Below are 11,699 nucleotides of genomic sequence, written 5' to 3' on the forward strand. Positions count from 1 at the left end.
TCCCCTAAACCGCCAAACCCCACAACGCAATTAACCTAATTAAGATATTAACTCCTAAACCACCAACCGCCCACAACGCAAATAACTATTTAAATTACTAAGCCCCCTAACCTAACGTCCCCTAAATTAACCCCAATTACCTAAATTAAAAAATACTAAATTACAATTAAAAACCTAACATTACTTTAAAAATAAAAAAACTAAGTTGAAATTAATCTAAAATTACAAAAAATAAAAAAGTCTAACATTACAGAAAATAATAAACCAAACTATATAAAAAAACAAACAAAAAAAAACCCACCCCCTAATCTAATACTAAACAACCAATAGCCCTTAAAAGGACTTTTTGTAGGGCATTGCCCTAAGATAAACAGCTCTTTTGCATTAAAAATATTATAAGTCCCCCCTAACAGTAACCCCCCAAAACCCCAAAATAGAAAACCTAACACTAAAAAACCTGATACCCATTGCCCTTAAAGGGGCATTTGCATGGGCATTGCCATATTAGGTTAATTGCGATGTGTGTTAATGGAGGATTAGGGGTTAATAGTTTAATTAGGCTTATGGCGTTGTGGGGGGTTGTCGGTTTAGGGGTTAATGCTTTTAATATTAGCTCCGATATGGGGGTGATGGTGGATATAGGGTTTTTTACGTGTGAGGTTTATTTTCACATTTCTGGACATCGCTAGTTTATCCGACTCACGGCAGTTTATGAACTGCTGGCAGGGTTTATGTGATTCCCTGATGTGCTAGGTGAAATTTATGGGCAACGCAGGTTTCAGCAGTTACGCTGAAGCCTACGCTGCATATGTAATCTCGCCCAATGTCTCTTAATAAAAATATTTTTTTTTTTAAAAATACAAAAAAACTAAAGCATACAGTAACTAAACAACAAAAAACTCAACCCTAAAAAAACTATATTAAAACAAAGTATCTTTAAAAAAAAATACAAATCCCCCTAATAATAATCCAAACTAAAAAGACCCTTAAAAAAAAATCTCTAAAAAAAATACACTTAAACATTCTGCTTACTGTCTGACAAGCACATTTTTCATACTGGTTAAGGGGAATGCTAAACATCTCTCCTTGTAGACAGCAGTGTATCATTAGCTTCTATAAAAGTTTTTTAAAAGTATATAAAAGCCTGGGGTAGGCTTTTATAAGTAGTTTCACTTATTGATTGAAATATATTGTACATCCATTAAAACAAGCAACCGTTTGCTATATGATATTTTTCAGAACATTTTAGTGGATGGGAACATCTCTAAATGTTATTTTATATAGATAATTTTGTAAGAACAATGTCCCTTTAACACATGTGCACTAGTTTAAAGGGACATTTAACTCAAAATGTTATTCCTCATAAAGAGCTAGATTACAAGTGGCACGCTATTTAGCGCCTTCGCTCGAGCGTTAACACTGCCAGAAGTAATATTTTTGCGTGTGCCGGTTAGTGTGCTTATTACAAGTTAAAAGTAAAACTATTGTGTGTGAGCAAAACCCAACACACCCTAACCTCGGATAAATATTTCTATATATATATCAGTATATATCTATACCTGTATATATAATTTTAATAGATATATAGGTATAGATATATATTTTTCATTAACATTATCAGATTTATACAGAAATATATATTTAAAAAAAAAATCTGTGAAGAATGTTAGAATGTAAAATATACAAAATGCACTTTGGGTTGCGCGCTTTGGGTCTAATGTGGTGTCAAGTAAGTTCAAATGAAGAATTAATTATCTTAAGGAGCATTATTGAAATATTAAATATTTAAAAAATTATTATTATTATTATTAAAATTATAGATGTAAAATATACATCTATATAAATACATATTTCTACATATATATGATGTTTTTTGGTACAATATATAGCTATACCTATATATCTAGGTGATTATATATAGATATAGATATATCGATATATACAGATATATAAAGGAATATCTATTTATAAATACTTATAACATATATATACTTTTACATATTTTCATCTGCTTAACTGCAAAGGGCTCCAATGCACTCATATATGTCTATATATGTATACATATGTATTTATGTGTTTATATGTGTATATATGTCTGTAATTACATATATACACATATAAATACATAAATACATATGTTCATACGTATAAACATATATTTATACAGTGTATATATATATATATATATATATATATATTTATACATGTTTATGTATGCATTTCTTTGTTAAAGACACCCGAGACCTTGTATCTTTGAGCCCTTATAGCTTTTTTGTGAAATTTTGTTTTTGAATATTTTTTATTAGATGGTGTTATGTGTGTAACTATATTTTGTAATTATTTTTTAATGTGTTTTGTGACACTTTTTTGTTTTTATGAAACAGTTAATCAGAGCTCTAAGGACGAGGTAATCATTCTAGCGCACTTGTTTTCAAACCTGTCCTTGGGCCTCCCCAACAGGCCAGGTTTTCTGGATTACTTTGGATGAGAGCAGGTTAAATAACCATGTTTATTAGTAAGCTGATTATTTCAGCTGTGCTCCAGTTCAGATATCCTCAAAATGTGGCCTGTTAGGGAGGTCTGAGGGCAGGTTTGAAAACCAGTGTTCCAGAGTAGATTGCGATTACACCCAAGTAATCTCATTTACTTTCAACTTTTAATACGAGCAGTAAACCCAACACACAAAAACATCTGCGATTATCCCCTTTTCGCTTGCATGTAACTCTTAGCACTCTACTCGTAATCTGGCCCTTTGGGTCTGAGATGACGAATCCGTCTTCTTCCAATCGTTGCGTGCCCCACGAGCTGGACGCCAGATGGTGCATGCAACGATTGGAGGAAGCCGGATTTGTCATCAATCTGCTAAGGAAAGTAGGAGATACAGGCAGTGGAACAGCATTATGTTTACCAGCACTCAATAGTAAATATTTTAAAAATGAAGCGGTTTTCAAAATTTTAATGAATTAAAGTGCCCCTGTTTTTAAGATTATTTCTCTTGTAAGGTGTATCCAGTCCACGGATCATCCATTACTTGTGGGATATTCTCCTTCCCAACAGGAAGCTGCAAGAGGATCATCCACAGCAGAGCTGTCTATATAGCTCCTCCTCTAACTGCCACTACCAGTCATTCTCTTGCAGCTCTCGACAAGAAAGGAAGTAGCTAGAGAGATGTGGTGTTTTTATTTTGTTTATCTTCAATCAAAAGTTTGTTATTTTCAAATGGTACCGGAGTTGTACTATTTTAGCCTCAGGCAGAAAGTAGAAGAAGAGTCTGCCTGTGGTTTTTGATGATCTTAGCAGGTTGTAACTAAGATCCATTACTGTTCTCACACATAACTGAAGAGAGAGGTAACTTCAGCTGGGGGAATGGCGTGCAGGGTCTCCTGCTATGAGGTATGTGCAGTTTAAATTTTTCTAGAGAAATGAATATGCTAGAAAATTCTGTTAATACAGGATTTATTTAAGGTAAGCCTGATTACAGTGGGAGGGGCCTATTTTCGTGCCTAAATGCGCATTAGATTTTGCAGCTTGAGACATCCAGTTTCCCTGAAGGAGTCCCCTGAACACTTAGGACCTCTCTAAAGGGTTTTTGTGCCTTTCAAAGTCGTTATATGGGCAGTTAGGGCCACAGCAGAGCTGTGGCAGATTGTTGTGACTGTTGAAAAAGTTTATATTGTTTTTTTGATCCGGTTTTGAAACTAAGGGGTTAATCATCCATTTGCAAGTGGGTGCAATGCTCTGTTAGTCTATTATACACACTGTAAAAATTTCGTAAGATTTACTGCTTTTTATCACTGTTTTTCAATTTCTGACAAAATTTGTTTCTCTTAAAGGCACAGTACCGTTTTTATTTTTTGCTTGTTTACATTTATCAAAGTGTTTTCCAAGCTTGCTGGTCTCATTGCTAGTCTGTTTAAACATGTCTGACATAGAGGAAACTCCTTGTTCATTATGTTTAGAAGCCATTGTGGAACCCCCTCTTAGAATGTGTACCAAATGTACTGATTTTACTTTAAGTTCTAAAGATCATATTCTGTCTTTAAAAGATTTATCACCAGAGGAAACTGACAAGGGGGAAGTTATGCCGACTAACTCGCCCCACGTGTCAGAACCTTTGACTCCCGCTCAAGAGGCGCCAAGTACATCTAGCGCACCCATGGCGTTTACTTTACAAGACATGGCGGCAGTTATGGATCATACCCTTACAGCGGTATTGTCCAAACTACCAGGGTTACAAGGAAAGCGAGACAGCTCTGGGGCTAGAAAAAATACAGAGCTCTCTGACGCTTTAGTAGCTATGTCTGATATCCCCTCACAATATGCAGAAGCTGAGGCAGGAGAGCTTCTTTCTGTGGGTGATTTTTCTGACTCAGGGAAGATGCTTCAACCTGATTCTGATATGTCAACATTTAAATTTAAGCTTGAACACCTCCGCGTGTTGCTCAGGGAGGTTTTAGCTACTCTGGATGACTGTGACACCATTATAGTGCCAGAGAAATTGTGTAGATTGGATAAATACTATGCAGTGCCTGTTTACACTGATGTTTTTCCAATACCTAAAAGGTTTTCAGAAATTATTACTAAGGAATGGGATAGACCAGGTGTACCATTCTCTCCCCCTCCTATTTTTAAGAAAATGTTTCCAATAGATGCCGCTACACGGGACTTATGGCAAATGGTCCCTAAGGTGGAGGGAGCAGTTTCTACCCTAGCTAAGCGTACAACTATCCCCGTCGAGGACAGTTGTGCTTTCCTAGATCCAATGGATAAAAAGTTAGAGGGTTACCTTAAGAAAATGTTTATTCAACAAGGTTTTATTCTCCAGCCTCTTGCATGCATTGCCCCAGTCACTGCTGCTGCGGCTTTCTGGTTTGAGTCTCTGGAAGAGGCCTTACAGGTAGAAACTCCATTGGATGATATACTTGACAAGCTTAAAGCGCTTAAGCTAGCCAATTCATTTGTTTCTGACGCCGTTGTTCATTTAACTAAACTAACGGCTAAGAACTCAGGTTTTGCTATTCAGGCGCGTAGGGCGCTATGGCTTAAATCCTGGTCAGCTGACGTTACTTCCAAGTCTAAGCTTCTCAATATTCCCTTCAAGGGGCAGACCCTATTCGGGCCTGGACTGAAGGAGATCATTTCTGATATTACTGGAGGAAAAGGTCATGCCCTTCCTCAGGATAGGTCTAACAAATTAAGGACCAAACAAACTAATTTTCGTGCCTTTCGAAACTTTAAGATGAGCGCGGCATCATCTTCCTCTAATACAAAACAAGAGGGAAATTTTGCCCAGTCCAAGCCGGTCTGGAGACCTAACCAGACTTGGAACAAAGGTAAACAGGCCAAGAAGCCTGCTGCTGCCTCTAAGACAGCATGAAAGATTGGCCCCCGATCCGGTAACGGATCTAGTAGGGGGCAGACTTTCTCTCTTCGCCCAGGCTTGGGCAAGAGACGTCCAGGATCCCTGGGCGTTGGAAATTGTGTCCCAGGGATATCTTCTGGACTTCAAAGCTTCTTCCCCAAAAGGAAGATTTCACCTTTCACAATTATCTGCAGACCAGATAAAGAGAGAGGCATTCTTACATTGTGTTCAAGACCTCCTAGTTATGGGAGTGATCCACCAAGTTCGAAAGGAGGAACAGGGGCAAGGATTCTATTCAAATCTATTTGTGGTTCCCAAGAAAGAGGGAACCTTCAGACCAATCTTAGATCTCAAGATCCTAAACAAATTTCTCAGGGTCCCATCTTTCAAGATGGAGACTATTCGAACCATCCTACCTATGATCCAGGAGGGTCAATACATGACTACCGTGGACTTAAAGGATGCTTATCTTCACATTCCGATACACAAAGATCATCATCGGTTTCTCAGGTTCGCTTCCAAGACAGGCGTTACCAGTTTGTGACTCTTCCCTTTGGGTTAGCTACGGCACCAAGAATCTTTACGAAGGTTCTGGGGTCACTTCTGGCGGTCCTAAGGCCGTGGGGCATAGCAGTAGCACCTTACTTAGACGACATTCTGATACAGGCGTCGAATTTCCAAATTGCCAAGTCCCATACGGACATTGTTCTGGCATTCCTGAGGTCTCATGGGTTGAAAGTGAATGAAAAGAAGAGTTCTCTATCCCCTCTCACAAGAGTTTCCTTTCTGGGAACTCTGATAGATTCTGTAGAAATGAGGATTTACCTGACAGAGGCCAGGTTGTCAAAACTTCTAAATTCCTGCCGTGTTCTTTATTCTACTTCTCGCCCTTCGGTGGCTCAGTGTATGGAAGTAATTGGCTTAATGGTAGCGGCAATGGACATAGTGCCGTTTGCCCGCCTACATCTCGGACCGCTGCAACTCTGCATGCTCAGTCAGTGGAATGGGGATTACACAGATTTGTCCCCTCTACTAAATCTGGATCAAGAAACCAGGGATTCTCTTCTCTGGTGGCTATCTCGAGTCCATCTGTCCAAAGGTATGACCTTCCGCAGGCCAGATTGGACAATAGTAACAACAGATGCCAGCCTCAGGAGGAGGCTCTCCTTCCAATAAACATTCTGGAATTAAGAGCAATATTCAATGCTCTTCAGGCTTGGCCTCAGCTAGCGGCAGTGAGCTTCATCAGATTTCAGTCGGACAACATCACGACTGTAGCTTACATCAACCATCAAGGGGGAACAAGGAGTTCCCTAGCGATGTTGGAGGTTTCAAAGATAATTTGTTGGGCAGAGATTCACTCTTGCCACCTATCCATATCCCAGGAGTAGAGAACTGGGAGGCGGATTTTCTAAGTCGACAAACTTTTCATCCGGGGGAGTGGGAGCTCCATCCGGAGGTGTTTGCACAGTTGATTCAACGTTGGGGCAAACCAGAACTGGATCTCATGGCGTCTCGCCAGAACGCCAAGCTTCCTTGTTACGGATCCAGGTCCAGGGATCCCAAGGCAGCGCTGATAGATGCTCTAGCAGCGCCTTGGTCCTTTAACCTGCCTTATGTGTTTCCACCGTTTCCTCTGCTCCCTCGTCTGATTGCCAAGGTCAAGCAGGAGAGGGCATCTGTGATTTTGATAGCACCTGCGTGGCCATGCAGGACTTGGTATGCAGATCTGGTGGACATGTCATCCTTTCCACCATGGACTCTGCCTCTGAGGCAGGACCTTCTACTTCAGGGTCCTTTCAACCATCCAAATCTAATTTCTCTGTGGCTGACTGCTTGGAGATTGAATGCTTGATTTTATCAAAGCGTGGTTTCTCCGAGTTGGTCATTGATACCTTAATACAGGCGCGAAAGCCTGTCACCAGGAAAATCTATCATAAGATATGGTGTAAATATCTTCATTGGTGGGAATCCAAGGGTTACTCATGGATTAAGGTCAGGATTCCTAGGATATTATCTTTTCTCCAAGATGGATTGGAGAAGGGTTTGTCAGCAAGTTCCTTAAAGGGACAGATTTCTTCTCTGTCTATTCTTTTGCACAAACGTCTGGCTGAGGTTCTAGACGTGCAGGCGTTTTGTCAGGCTTTAGTCAGAATTAAGCCTGTGTTTAAACCTGTTGTTCTGCCTTGGAGTTTAAATTTAGTTCTTAAGGTTCTTCAAGGGGTTCCGTTTGAACCTTTGCATTCCATAGATATTAAGCTCTTATCTTGGAAAGTTTTGTTTTTAGTTGCTATCTCCTCGGCTCGAAGAGTTTCGGAGTTATCTGCTTTACAATGCGATTCTCCTTATCTCATTTTTCATTCCGATAAGGTAGTGTTACGTACCAAACCTGGTTTTCTACCTAAGGTGGTATCTAATAAAAATATCAATCAGGAGATTGTTGTACCGTCACTGTGTCCTAATCCTTCTTCAAAGAAGGAACGTCTTTTACACAATCTTGACGTGGTTCATGCTTTAAAGTTTTATTTACAAGCTACTAAAGATTTTCGTCAAACATCTGCATTGTTTGTTGTCTACTCTGGACAGAGGAGAGGCCAAAAGGCTTCGGCAACTTCTCTTTCTTTTTGGCTAAGGAGTATAATATGCTTAGCTTATGAGACTGCTGGCCAGCAGCCTCCTGAAAGGATTACAGCTCATTCTACTAGAGCGGTAGCTTCCACATGGGCTTTTAAGAATGAGGCTTCTGTTGAACAGATTTGTAAGGCGGCGACTTGGTCTTCGCTTCATACTTTTTCAAAATTCTATAAATTTGATACTTTTGCTTCTTCGGAGGCTATTTTTGGGAGAAAGGTTTTGCAGGCAGTGGTGCCTTCCGTTTAAGCACCTGCCTTGTCCCTCCCTTCATCCGTGTCCTATAGCTTTGGTATTGGTATCCCACAAGTAATGGATGATCCGTGGACTGGATACACCTTACAAGAGAAAACAAAATTTATGCTTACCTGATAAATTTATTTCTCTTGTGGTGTATCTAGTCCACGGCCCGCCCTGTCATTTTAAGGCAGGTGTGTTTTATTTTTAAACTACAGTCACCACTGCACCCTATGGTTTCTCCTTTCTCTTGCTTGTCTTCGGTCGAATGACTGGTAGTGGCAGTTAGAGGAGGAGCTATATAGACAGCTCTGCTGTGGGTGATCCTCTTGCAGCTTCCTGTTGGGAAGGAGAATATCCCACAAGTAATGGATGATCCGTGGACTGGATACACCTTACAAGAGAAATAATCTTAAAAACAGGGGCACTTTAATTCATTAAAATTTTGAAAACCGCTTCATTTTTAAAATATTTACTATTGAGTGCTGGTAAACATTAGATACCGGGCAGTAATTCATTAATCTTTACAATCACTTTAATTCTTCAAATTTACAAGATAATCATGTGGTAAAATGAAGCCCACAGTAAGTTATAGACATCCTTTTCCTGTACAGGAATTTGTTACAGTACAGTACATTGATACTAATCTGAATGCATCTGTTAAATACCACAAGATACATCTTCAAAGCCAAATGCTTAACTTTTCTATTTCCTAATTAACATCACATCAAAGGAAATATAATTTCTAGGTGACTTTAAGATCAGACAGCAAACATTCCTTTTTTAGAATGGAGAGCTCAAACAAGCTGTTTGCATTACAGTGAAAATTATACTGCATTTGTGATCATACATAAAAACGTACTGGATAATAGTTGACAGTATGACATATTTGTCAGTCAAATCATTAAAGGGATACTAAACCTACATTTTTTTATTTTATGATTTGGACAGAGCATGCAATTTTAAGCAACTTTCTAATTTACTCCTATTATCTATTTTTCTTCGTTCTCTTTGTTAATGGAAGTAAATTGGAAAGTTGTTTAAAATTGCGTGCTCTATCTGAATCGTAAAAGTTTAATTTTGACTTGAGTGTCCCTTTAAGTGCCTCAACTCATGTTATCTCACACAGCAAACAAGAACCAACAGCAACCCAGAAAAGCAAAAATTACAACCACAACAAGCTTGTGAATATTGAGCCTGTTTTTTTAGGATAAAGCCTAGCTGGATAGAACAAGAGGCATCTCAGAAACCTCACAGATAAGAACAAGGAGCTTCTACAGGTGATTTTTTACCTGAACCATATTCAAGCTTACAAAATTCATAGAAGATTCTATTGCACATGAAAAATACACTATGGGGGTCTATTTATCAAGTTCTGAACGGAGCTTGATGCCCTGTGTTTCTAAAGACTGCTGCTCCATAACCTGCTCCATAACCTGGCGGTGGACAGACATCGCTGAAAATCAACCCAATATAATACGATCGCGTTGATTGACACCGCCTGCTGGCCGCCGATTGGCCGCGAATCTGCAGGGGGCAGCGCTGCAACAGCAGTTCACAAGAACTGCTGGTGCAGTGATAAAAGTCTGCATTTATCAATGTGTGGCAGACAGGGTTCACTATAGCGAATGATGTCTGTCCGCAAAATGATAAATGGACCCCTATGGGGTAGATTTATCAAATGCAGCGCGGACAGCGAATCATGTCCGCCCGGCATCGTTAAATGCCGACAGCATACGCTGTCGGCATTTAACATTGCACAAGCATTTCTGGTGAAATGCTTGTGCAATACCGCCCCCTGCACATTGACGGCCAATTGGCCACTAGCAGGGGGTGTCAATCATCCCAATCGTATTGGAATGGGATGATTAGAGTACCCCACCTAAAAGGTGGCGGACAAGTTAAATTTCGGGCAAGCCGGAAACTTCGGAGGTAGATTGCAACATCCGCTGCTTGATAAATCTACCCCTATATGGCAAAAAGTATGAGGAAACCCTACTAATTATTGAGTCCAGGTGTTTCATCTACACCCACTGCTAACAGGTGCATAAAATCAAGCACATAGACCTGAAATCTAAATAGAAGAACATTTGCAGTACAATGGGTCATACTGAGGAGCTCAATTAATTTAAAGGGACAGTGCACTGTAAAATAGTTTTCCCTTAATGTGTTCCCAGTGACTTGTAAATGTTGGCTTGTTTTTGTATATGAAATAGCTGGTTTTGTTTCTTGAAACCACAACCCATTAAAATTGGTTGAGCTTGCAGGGAAATCAGGTTTTATCACTTTCGGTACACACAAATGCTTCTGTATTTTATATCTGTCTGTATACCAAAGCTCAATACTGAGGGCCTGACATTCAAAACCTTACTGCTCAGACGAGAAGTCTCATCTGTACAGTGATATTCTTAAAAAAAAAAAAAAAATTAAAAGTACAAATTTTTTCTTAAGAAATGTTTATGTTGCTATGTATGTCAAACAGAGACTACATTACAATACAAGGTCTAAGAAAAAGTCCTAACAATTGTGCGTGATTTCTCTCTATGTCGGCAAGGGTTTGAATATTAGGCCCTTAGAGAGAACAATTGAAAATGATCATGTTATCACTTATCTCTCTTACACCCCACTGGGAGTGTAATTTGTTCTACTGGCAATGTCTACACAGCTTTTCTATAGCCAATACTTAGGTATAGAAAACTTTCAGTATAGTTAGGGATACTACATACAAAATCAGCTTTCAAATGTTTAAATAAAGGTAAAATAGCAATTTGTAAACAAATTCATACATTCCAGCAGGTAAAGTGGATCACTGGGAACAAATTAAAGAGGAGAACAAAATAGGGTACACTGTCCCTTTAAAAGTGGCACTGTCATTGGATTCCACCATTGTGTCAGTTAGTGAATTTCTGCCCTACTAGATTTGCCCCTGTCAACTGTAAGTAAATAAATAAAACTAGAAAGTTGCAGCTACTGTCTTTTATAAAATAATATCATGAACACGATATTTTCTTCCTAAAAAAAGAAAAGAACATGCCAAATGCAAAATACACGATTTATAAAATCACAACAAGACATAGTATTATACAATAAAATTCATATAAATAAAACATTGTATACACCTGTATAGAATACCCACAATCCCCCAGCTCCTATAGGTTTATTAGCAAGGGTTTTATAGCAATGGAGATCGCAGACATAATAAATATATAGAAGTTCTGTGGGAGTTTCATGGGTGTAACTTGTATTTTAATGAGGAAATATTGCTGCGAGTTTCTAATTTTAAAGCACTGCCCTCCATGTTGCACATTTTGCACCTTTTCAGCCATATCAGTCTCACCAGCTTTTCTATTGCGAGAGTTTCCATTGTGAGAAATCTAGTGAATGTACAGTGAAACTTAATTTACAAATGTATTATTTGAAATGTTACTACACAAAAAACAGTTTTTGTTTTAGCGAATGCCCAGTCCAC

At 38.9% G+C, this 11,699-nt stretch overlaps 1 pseudogene; it reads right to left on the reverse strand.

Moving 5' to 3' along the window:
- Positions 1-988: 988 nt before the first annotated feature.
- On the reverse strand, positions 989-1,099 carry LOC128658625 (uncharacterized; annotated as a pseudogene).
- Positions 1,100-11,699: the final 10,600 nt, after the last annotated feature.

This window comes from Bombina bombina, chromosome 4 (genome assembly GCF_027579735.1).
Source record: "Bombina bombina isolate aBomBom1 chromosome 4, aBomBom1.pri, whole genome shotgun sequence".
In the NCBI taxonomy this organism is placed as follows: Eukaryota; Metazoa; Chordata; class Amphibia; order Anura; family Bombinatoridae; genus Bombina; species Bombina bombina.